The sequence below is a fragment of the Oncorhynchus nerka genome, linkage group LG5, assembly GCF_034236695.1.
Source record: "Oncorhynchus nerka isolate Pitt River linkage group LG5, Oner_Uvic_2.0, whole genome shotgun sequence".
In the NCBI taxonomy this organism is placed as follows: domain Eukaryota; kingdom Metazoa; phylum Chordata; class Actinopteri; order Salmoniformes; family Salmonidae; genus Oncorhynchus; species Oncorhynchus nerka.
The window spans coordinates 26792802-26805484 of NC_088400.1; positions in this window are offsets into that span (position 1 = coordinate 26792802).

A 12683-nucleotide genomic window follows, 5' to 3' on the forward strand; every position below is an offset into this window, starting at 1 on the left:
GTCTACAACATTGCACCTTATTGCACCTTAATGAATAAATAGCTACTCTAACAAAGACTGAAGGACTCACCTGCACTATTTCTTCTACAGGAACGTATGGTAGGTAATAAGGTGCAATGTTAGGGTGTTATTACCTACCATATGCAGAAGCAATAGTGCAAGTGAGTCCTTCAGCCTCTGTTAGAGTAGCTCTTTCTTCACAATGCATTCCTTTGGAAGAACAATTTGCTCCATAACTGACCCAGTATTAGACCTGCTGCCTGAATTCTTCCAGCTCTTACATTGCTACAGTGATTGCCTTGGAGAATAGCTTTTCCAAGCAATTATAATATCACCCCTGTCCCTCTAGTTGTTGATGTAGGTGTCAGGTCACATGACCTATAAGGAGTGCCTGACAAGGGCCTGGCAAATGCAGACCAATAGTAAATAAAGCAATAGTTATCTGTTGTCATTTGATGAGTATGTCTAATACAATGAGAAAGCTGATATTCATTCCTGAATTTCTATTTGCCTTGTATGCATAAGCGAGGTCATGCAAGGTTAAGCATATGTTCTGCCTCCATGTGATAATTACAGCGTTACTACCACGTTATTCTTTGAACTGAGGATATGTATCATGGAAGATAAACACACATTGGTGCTCATGGAGCGAGGCCAACTTGAATACTTCCACAGGGCACGATGAGCAAGTTCCATTCTGCATTTCAGAAAGGTTATCTGAAGAAGACCATTTTAACAGTGGATTGTTTCTGCTCTGGGGGTGTTAGGTCATTTTACTTCCGTTTAAGTACAAACGGTTATTTTGTAGGCCAAAGACAATAAGCAGAGTTGACATGAGCCGGGCAATGATGTTCACATCTTTGCTGAACCTTCACCCTTTTAGCTTCTATCTTTTAGCTGTCCATGTGATATGGTTCAAGTAAAACTAAATCTATCAAGAATCTCATCCAATTACCATGGCATGACATGGACCTACTAGCCATCCCTGTAGATTCAACAGAAATATTCAACAGACAGGAGAACAATAAGTAATGCATACAGGAGTAATACATACAGCATACAGGAGTAATATATACAGCATACAGGAGTAATACATACAGCATACAGGAGTAATATATACAGCATACATGAGTAATACATACAGCATACAGGAGTAATGCATACATCATACAGGAGTAATACATACAGCATACAGGAGTAATATATACAGCATACAGGATTAATACATACAGCATACAGGAGTAATACATACAGCATACAGGAGTAATATATACAGCATACAGGAGTAATATATACAGCATACAGGAGTAATGCATACAGTATACATGAGTAATGCATACAGCATACAGGAGTAATGCATACAGCATACAGGAGTAATGCATACAGCATACAGGAGTAATGTGTACAGCATACAGGAGTAATACATACAGCATACAGGAGTAATACATACAGCATACAGGAGTAATGCATACAGCATACAGGAGTAATGTATACAGCATACATGAGTAATGCATACATGAGTAATGCATACAGCATACAGGAGTAATATATACAGCATACAGGAGTAATATATACAGCATACAGGAGTAATACATACAGCATACAGGAGTAATACATACAGCATACAGGAGTAATATATACAGCATGCAGGAGTAATACATACAGCATACAGGAGTAATATATACAGCATACAGGAGTAATACATACAGCATACAGGAGTAATGCATACAGCATACATGAGTAATACATACAGCATACAGGAGTAATATATACAGCATACATGAGTAATGCATACAGCATACAGGAGTAATGCATACAGCATACAGGAGTAATGCATACAGCATACAGGAGTAATGTGTACAGTATACAGGAGTAATACATACAGCATACAGGAGTAATACATACAGCATACAGGAGTAATGCATACAGCATACAGGAGTAATGTATACAGCATACATGAGTAATGCATACATGAGTAATGCATACAGCATACAGGAGTAATATATACAGCATACAGGAGTAATATATACAGCATACAGGAGTAATACATACAGCATACAGGAGTAATACATACAGCATACAGGAGTAATATATACAGCATGCAGGAGTAATACATACAGCATACAGGAGTAATATATACAGCATACAGGAGTAATACATACAGCATACAGGAGTAATGCATACAGCATACATGAGTAATACATACAGCATACAGGAGTAATATATACAGCATACATGAGTAATACATACAGCATACAGGAGTAATATATACAGCATACAGGAGTAATATATACAGCATACAGGAGTAATATATACAGCATACAGGAGTAATATATACAGCATACAGGAGTAATATATACAGCATACAGGAGTAATATATACAGCATACAGGAGTAATGCATACAGCATACAGGAGTAATATATACAGCATACATGAGTAATACATACAGCATACATGAGTAATACATACAGCATACAGGAGTAATATATACAGCATACAGGAGTAATATATACAGCATACAGGAGTAATATATACAGCATACAGGAGTAATGCATACAGCATACAGGAGTAATACATACAGCATACAGGAGTAATGCATACAGCATAATTGAGTAATCAATACAGCATACAGGAGTAATGCATACAGCATACAGGAGTAATACATACAGAATACATGAGTAATGCATACAGGAGTAATGCATACAACATACATGAGTAATCCATACAGCATACATGAGTAATCCATACAGCATACAGGAGTAATGCATACAGCATACAGGAGTAATATATACAGCATACAGGAGTAATGCATACAGCATACAGGAGTAATACATACAGCATACAGGAGTAATGCATACAGCATACAGGAGTAATGTATACAGCATACATGAGTAATGCATACATGAGTAATGCATACAGCATACAGGATTAATATATACAGCATACAGGAGTAATACATACAGCATACAGGAGTAATGCATACAGCATACAGGAGTAATATATACAGCATACATGAGTAATACATACAGCATACAGGAGTAATATATACACCATACAGGAGTAATATATACAGCATACAGGAGTAATACATACAGCATACATGAGTAATACATACAGCATACAGGAGTAATGCATACAGCATACATGAGTAATCAATACAGCATACAGGAGTAATGCATACAGCATACATGAGTAATGCATACAGCATACAGGAGTAATGCATACAGCATACAGGAGTAATACATACAGCATACAGGAGTAATACATACAGAATACATGAGTAATGCATACAGGAGTAATGCATACAACATACATGAGTAATCCATACAGCATACATGAGTAATCCATACAGCATACAGGAGTAATGCATACAGCATACATGAGTAATGCATACAGCATACAGGAGTAATGCATACAGCATACATGAGTAATGCATACAGCATACAGGAGTAATGCATACAGCATACAGGAGTAATACATACAGCATACAGGAGTAATACATACAGCATACAGGAGTAATGCATACAGCATACAGGAGTAATGTATACAGCATACATGAGTAATGCATACATGAGTAATGCATACAGCATACAGGAGTAATATATACAGCATACAGGAGTAATATATACAGCATACAGGAGTAATATATACAGCATACATGAGTAATACATACAGCATACAGGAATAATACATACAGCATACAGGAGTAATATATACAGCATACAGGAGTAATATATACAGCATACAGGAGTAATACATACAGCATACAGGAGTAATACATACAGCATACAGGAGTAATCAATACAGCATACATGAGTAATCCATACAGCATACAGGCGTAATGCATACAGCATACATGAGTAATCCATACAGCATACAGGAGTAATGCATACAGCATACATGAGTAATGCATACAGCATACAGGAGTAATGCATACAGCATACAGGAGTAATGCATACAGCATACAGGAGTAATACATACAGCATACAGGAGTAATGTATACACGAATAATGCATACATGAGTAATGCATACTTCATACAGGAGTAATGTATACACGAGTAATGCATACAGGAGTAATGCATACTTTATACAGGAGTAATGTATACACGAGTAATGCATACAGGAGTAATGCATAATTCATACAGGAGTAATGCATACAGGAGTAATGCATAATTCATACAGGAGTAATGCATTGAGGAGTAATGCATGCGGGAGTAATGTATACAGGAGTAATGCGTAAAGAAGCCTACAATGCCAAGGTACTGTATATGAAGACATTGCCATTGAGTTTGTGTTGAACCAAACAGTAGAAGTTAACCTCTGTGTCCTCAGGAGACCAGTCCAGCACCCTATACTGTTATGGTGGCTCCTAGTCCCTCCAACAATATCAAGCAAAACGGTGTCTAAATGAAAACAGATGGAGGCATAAATCCCCAGGTGGTAGCAGGCTCACCTTAGCTGTGACCATTTATCACCGTCAACCTGTTCATCATAAAGACTTTACTTTTAAAGGGAGGGGAGCGCCCAGGCCCGGGCAAGATCACGGCTGAAATTCTAATTTATGATGTTCAATGGAGCTCTTTGGGTTTTATTGTTGACATCTATAACCACAAGGTTGAAATTAGTTTCCGCCAGATGCTTTTTATGGCGTGTCAATGGGCAGCCGGCCCCTGTAGCGTGCCGGGACAGAGCAGCCCTCTACCGCTTCTACCAACTCTACCACCTCTACCACCTCCACCACTTCTACCACCTAACCCCACCTCTACCACCTCTACCACCTAACCCCACCTCTACCAGCTCTACCACCTCTACCACTTCGACCACTTCTAGCACCTCTACCACCTAACCCCACCTCTACCACCTCTACCACTTCTACCACCTCTACCACCTCTACCACCTAACCCCACCTCTACCACCTCTACTACCTCTACCACCTCTACCACCTCTACTACCTCTACCACCTCTACTACCTCTACCACCTCTACCACCTCTACTACCTCTACCACCTCTACTACCTCTACCACCTCTACTACCTCTACCACATCTACCACCTAACCCCACCTCTACCACCTAACCCCACCTCTACCACCTCTACCACCTCTACCACCTCTACCACTTCGACCACTTCTACCACCTCTACCACCTAACCCCACCTCTACCACCTCTACCACCTAACCCCACCTCTACCACCTAACCCCTCCTCTACCACCTAACCCCACCTCTACCACCTAACCCCACCTCTACCAGCTAACCCCACCTATACCACCTAACCCCTCCTCTACCACCTAACCCCACTTCTACCACCTAACCCCACCTCTACCATCTCTACAACCTCTACCACCTCTACTACCTCTACTACCTCTACTACCTCTACTACCTCTACCACCTCTACCACATCTACTACCTCTACCACCTCTACTACCTCTACTACCTCTACCACATCTACTACCTCTACTACCTCTACCACCTCTACTACCTCTACTACCTCTACCACCTCTACTACCTCTACTACCTCTACCACCTCTACTACCTCTACTACCTCTACCACCTCTACTACCTCTACCACCTCTACTACCTCTACTACCTCTACTACCTCTACCACCTCTACCACCTAACCCCACCTCTACCTCTTCTACCACCACTACAACCTGAACTACCTCTACCACCTCTACCACCTCTACCACCACTACAACCTGAACTACCTCTACCACCTCTACCACCTCTACCACCTCTACCACCTCTACCACCACTACAACCTGAACTACCTCTACCACCTCTACTACCTCTACCACCTAACCCCACCTCTACCACCTCTACCACCTAACCCCACCTCTACCACCTAACCCCACCTCTACCACCTAACCCCACCTCTACCACCTAACCCCACCTCTACCACCTCTACCACCTAACCCCACCTCTACCACCTAACCCCACCTCTACCACCTCTACCACCTCTACCACCTAACCCCACCTCTACCACCTCTACCACCTCTACTACCTCTACCACCTAACCCCACCTCTACCACCTCTACCACCTCTACCACCTCTACTACCTCTACCACCTCTACCACCTCTACTACCTCTACCACCTCTACCACCTCTACCACCTAACCCCACCTCTACCACCTCTACCACCACTACAACCTGAACTACCTCTACCACCTCTACTACCTCTACCACCTAACCCTACCTCTACCACCTCTACCACCTAACCCCACCTCTACCACCTAACCCCACCTCTACCACCTAACCCCACCTCTACCACCTAACCCCACCTCTACCACCTCTACCACCTAACCCCACCTCTACCACCTAACCCCACCTCTACCACCTCTACCACCTAACCCCACCTCTACCACCTCTACCACCTCTACTACCTCTACCACCTAACCCCACCTCTACCACCTCTACCACCTCTACCACCTCTACTACCTCTACCACCTCTACCACCTCTACTACCTCTACCACCTCTACCACCTCTACCACCTAACCCCACCTCTACCACCTCTACCACCTCTACTACCTCTACCACCTCTACCACCTCTACCACCTCTACCACCTCTACTACCTCTACCACCTCTACCACCTAACCCCACCTCTACCACCTCTACCACCTCTACCACTTCTACCACCTCTACCACCTCTACCACCTAACCCCACCTCTACCACCTCTACTACCTCTACCACCTCTACCACCTCTACTACCTCTACCACCTCTACCACCTCTACCACCTCTACTACCTCTACCACCTCTACCACCTCTACTACCTCTACCACCTCTACCACCTCTACCACCTAACCCCACCTCTACCACCTCTACCACCACTACAACCTGAACTACCTCTACCACCTCTACTACCTCTACCACCTAACCCTACCTCTACCACCTCTACCACCTAACCCCACCTCTACCACCTAACCCCACCTCTACCACCTAACCCCACCTCTACCACCTCTACCACCTAACCCCACCTCTACCACCTAACCCCACCTCTACCACCTCTACCACCTAACCCCACCTCTACCACCTCTACCACCTCTACTACCTCTACCACCTAACCCCACCTCTACCACCTCTACCACCTCTACCACTTGACCACTTCTACCACCTCTACCACCTAACCCCACCTCTACCACCTCTACCACCTAACCCCACCTCTACCACCTAACCCCTCCTCTACCACCTAACCCCACCTCTACCACCTAACCCCACCTCTACCAGCTAACCCCACCTATACCACCTAACCCCTCCTCTACCACCTAACCCCACTTCTACCACCTAACCCCACCTCTACCATCTCTACAACCTCTACCACCTCTACTACCTCTACTACCTCTACTACCTCTACTACCTCTACCACCTCTACCACATCTACTACCTCTACCACCTCTACTACCTCTACTACCTCTACCACATCTACTACCTCTACTACCTCTACCACCTCTACTACCTCTACTACCTCTACCACCTCTACTACCTCTACTACCTCTACCACCTCTACTACCTCTACTACCTCTACCACCTCTACTACCTCTACCACCTCTACTACCTCTACTACCTCTACTACCTCTACCACCTCTACCACCTAACCCCACCTCTACCTCTTCTACCACCACTACAACCTGAACTACCTCTACCACCTCTACCACCTCTACCACCACTACAACCTGAACTACCTCTACCACCTCTACCACCTCTACCACCTCTACCACCTCTACCACCACTACAACCTGAACTACCTCTACCACCTCTACTACCTCTACCACCTAACCCCACCTCTACCACCTCTACCACCTAACCCCACCTCTACCACCTAACCCCACCTCTACCACCTAACCCCACCTCTACCACCTAACCCCACCTCTACCACCTCTACCACCTAACCCCACCTCTACCACCTAACCCCACCTCTACCACCTCTACCACCTCTACCACCTAACCCCACCTCTACCACCTCTACCACCTCTACTACCTCTACCACCTAACCCCACCTCTACCACCTCTACCACCTCTACCACCTCTACTACCTCTACCACCTCTACCACCTCTACTACCTCTACCACCTCTACCACCTCTACCACCTAACCCCACCTCTACCACCTCTACCACCACTACAACCTGAACTACCTCTACCACCTCTACTACCTCTACCACCTAACCCTACCTCTACCACCTCTACCACCTAACCCCACCTCTACCACCTAACCCCACCTCTACCACCTAACCCCACCTCTACCACCTAACCCCACCTCTACCACCTCTACCACCTAACCCCACCTCTACCACCTAACCCCACCTCTACCACCTCTACCACCTAACCCCACCTCTACCACCTCTACCACCTCTACTACCTCTACCACCTAACCCCACCTCTACCACCTCTACCACCTCTACCACCTCTACTACCTCTACCACCTCTACCACCTCTACTACCTCTACCACCTCTACCACCTCTACCACCTAACCCCACCTCTACCACCTCTACCACCTCTACTACCTCTACCACCTCTACCACCTCTACCACCTCTACCACCTCTACTACCTCTACCACCTCTACCACCTAACCCCACCTCTACCACCTCTACCACCTCTACCACTTCTACCACCTCTACCACCTCTACCACCTAACCCCACCTCTACCACCTCTACTACCTCTACCACCTCTACCACCTCTACTACCTCTACCACCTCTACCACCTCTACCACCTCTACTACCTCTACCACCTCTACCACCTCTACTACCTCTACCACCTCTACCACCTCTACCACCTAACCCCACCTCTACCACCTCTACCACCACTACAACCTGAACTACCTCTACCACCTCTACTACCTCTACCACCTAACCCTACCTCTACCACCTCTACCACCTAACCCCACCTCTACCACCTAACCCCACCTCTACCACCTAACCCCACCTCTACCACCTCTACCACCTAACCCCACCTCTACCACCTAACCCCACCTCTACCACCTCTACCACCTAACCCCACCTCTACCACCTCTACCACCTCTACTACCTCTACCACCTAACCCCACCTCTACCACCTCTACCACCTCTACCACCTCTACTACCTCTACCACCTCTACCACCTCTACTACCTCTACCACCTCTACCACCTCTACCACCTAACCCCACCTCTACCACCTCTACCACCTCTACTACCTCTACCACCTCTACCACCTCTACCACCTCTACCACCTCTACTACCTCTACCACCTCTACCACCTAACCCCACCTCTACCACCTCTACCACCTCTACCACTTCTACCACCTCTACCACCTCTACCACCTAACCCCACCTCTACCACCTCTACTACCTCTACCACCTCTACCACCTCTACTACCTCTACCACCTCTACTACCTCTACCACATCTACCACCTAACCCCACCTCTACCACCTAACCCCACCTCTACCACCTCTACCACCTCTACCACTTCGACCACTTCTACCACCTCTACCACCTAACCCCACCTCTACCACCTCTACCACCTAACCCCACCTCTACCACCTAACCCCTCCTCTACCACCTAACCCCACCTCTACCACCTAACCCCACCTCTACCAGCTAACCCCACCTATACCACCTAACCCCTCCTCTACCACCTAACCCCACTTCTACCACCTAACCCCACCTCTACCATCTCTACAACCTCTACCACCTCTACTACCTCTACTACCTCTACCACCTCTACCACATCTACTACCTCTACCACCTCTACTACCTCTACCACCTCTACTACCTCTACCACCTCTACTACCTCTACTACCTCTACCACCTCTACTACCTCTACTACCTCTACCACCTCTACTACCTCTACTACCTCTACCACCTCTACCACCTCTACTACCTCTACTACCTCTACCACCTCTACCACCTAACCCCACCTCTACCTCTTCTACCACCACTACAACCTGAACTACCTCTACCACCTCTACCACCTCTACCACCACTACAACCTGAACTACCTCTACCACCTCTACCACCTCTACCACCTCTACCACCACTACAACCTGAACTACCTCTACCACCTCTACTACCTCTACCACCTAACCCCACCTCTACCACCTCTACCACCTAACCCCACCTCTACCACCTCTACCACCACTACAACCTGAACTACCTCTACCACCTCTACTACCTCTACCACCTAACCCTACCTCTACCACCTCTACCACCTAACCCCACCTCTACCACCTAACCCCACCTCTACCACCTAACCCCACCTCTACCACCTCTACCACCTAACCCCACCTCTACCACCTCTACCACCTCTACCACCTAACCCCACCTCTACCACCTCTACCACCTCTACTACCTCTACCACCTAACCCCACCTCTACCACCTCTACCACCTCTACTACCTCTACCACCTCTACCACCTCTACTACCTCTACCACCTCTACCACCTCTACCACCTCTACTACCTCTACCACCTAACCCCACCTCTACCACCTCTACCACCTAACCCCACCTCTACCACCTCTACCACCTCTACTACCTCTACCACCTCTACCACCTCTACTACCTCTACCACCTCTACTACCTCTACTACCTCTACCACCTCTACTACCTCTACCACCTCTACTACCTCTACCACCTCTACCACCTCTACCACCTCTACCACCTAACCCCACCTCTACCACCTAACCCCACCTCTACCACCTCTACCACCTAACCCCACCTCTACCACCTCTACCACCTCTACTACCTCTACCACCTAACCCCACCTCTACCACCTCTACCACCTCTACCACCTCTACTACCTCTACCACCTCTACCACCTCTACTACCTCTACCACCTCTACCACCTCTACCACCTAACCCCACCTCTACCACCTCTACCACCTCTACTACCTCTACCACCTCTACCACCTCTACCACCTCTACCACCTCTACTACCTCTACCACCTCTACCACCTAACCCCACCTCTACCACCTCTACCACCTCTACCACTTCTACCACCTCTACCACCTCTACCACCTAACCCCACCTCTACCACCTCTACTACCTCTACCACCTCTACCACCTCTACTACCTCTACCACCTCTACTACCTCTACCACATCTACCACCTAACCCCACCTCTACCACCTAACCCCACCTCTACCACCTCTACCACCTCTACCACCTCTACCACTTCGACCACTTCTACCACCTCTACCACCTAACCCCACCTCTACCACCTCTACCACCTAACCCCACCTCTACCACCTAACCCCTCCTCTACCACCTAACCCCACCTCTACCACCTAACCCCACCTCTACCAGCTAACCCCACCTATACCACCTAACCCCTCCTCTACCACTTAACCCCACTTCTACCACCTAACCCCACCTCTACCATCTCTACAACCTCTACCACCTCTACTACCTCTACTACCTCTACCACCTCTACCACATCTACTACCTCTACCACCTCTACTACCTCTACCACCTCTACTACCTCTACCACCTCTACTACCTCTACTACCTCTACCACCTCTACTACCTCTACTACCTCTACCACCTCTACTACCTCTACTACCTCTACCACCTCTACTACCTCTACCACCTCTACCACCTCTACTACCTCTACTACCTCTACCACCTCTACCACCTAACCCCACCTCTACCTCTTCTACCACCACTACAACCTGAACTACCTCTACCACCTCTACCACCTCTACCACCACTACAACCTGAACTACCTCTACCACCTCTACCACCTCTACCACCTCTACCACCACTACAACCTGAACTACCTCTACCACCTCTACTACCTCTACCACCTAACCCCACCTCTACCACCTCTACCACCTAACCCCACCTCTACCACCTCTACCACCACTACAACCTGAACTACCTCTACCACCTCTACTACCTCTACCACCTAACCCTACCTCTACCACCTCTACCACCTAACCCCACCTCTACCACCTAACCCCACCTCTACCACCTAACCCCACCTCTACCACCTCTACCACCTAACCCCACCTCTACCACCTAACCCCACCTCTACCACCTCTACCACCTCTACCACCTAACCCCACCTCTACCACCTCTACCACCTCTACTACCTCTACCACCTAACCCCACCTCTACCACCTCTACCACCTCTACTACCTCTACCACCTCTACCACCTCTACTACCTCTACCACCTCTACCACCTCTACCACCTAACCCCACCTCTACCACCTCTACCACCTCTACTACCTCTACCACCTCTACCACCTCTACCACCTCTACCACCTCTACCACCTCTACTACCTCTACCACCTCTACCACCTAACCCCACCTCTACCACCTCTACCACCTCTACCACCTCTACCACCTCTACTACCTCTACTACCTCTACCACCTCTACCACCTAACCCCACCTCTACCACCTCTACCACCTCTACCACCTCTATCACCGTTACCTGCTGCTGTTCTTACATAATAATTGAAATGTGGTTGTCATTTGGAATTAGCCTTTGAGCAGGATGAGACTTTAAACCAGGACAAGTTGTGGGGGAAGTTGTTTATGTAAAGATAAATCACCCACCAAAGTGCTGAGACATGACTCCTCTTTGAGCTGCCACTGCCTGGAACATAGTCATACTTTTACCCAGCCGCTCAATACATTTATTCACATGAATATTTTATGCAGGCATTTATAATTAAGTTTTACATGTGCAAATCCAGTTTTCAAGC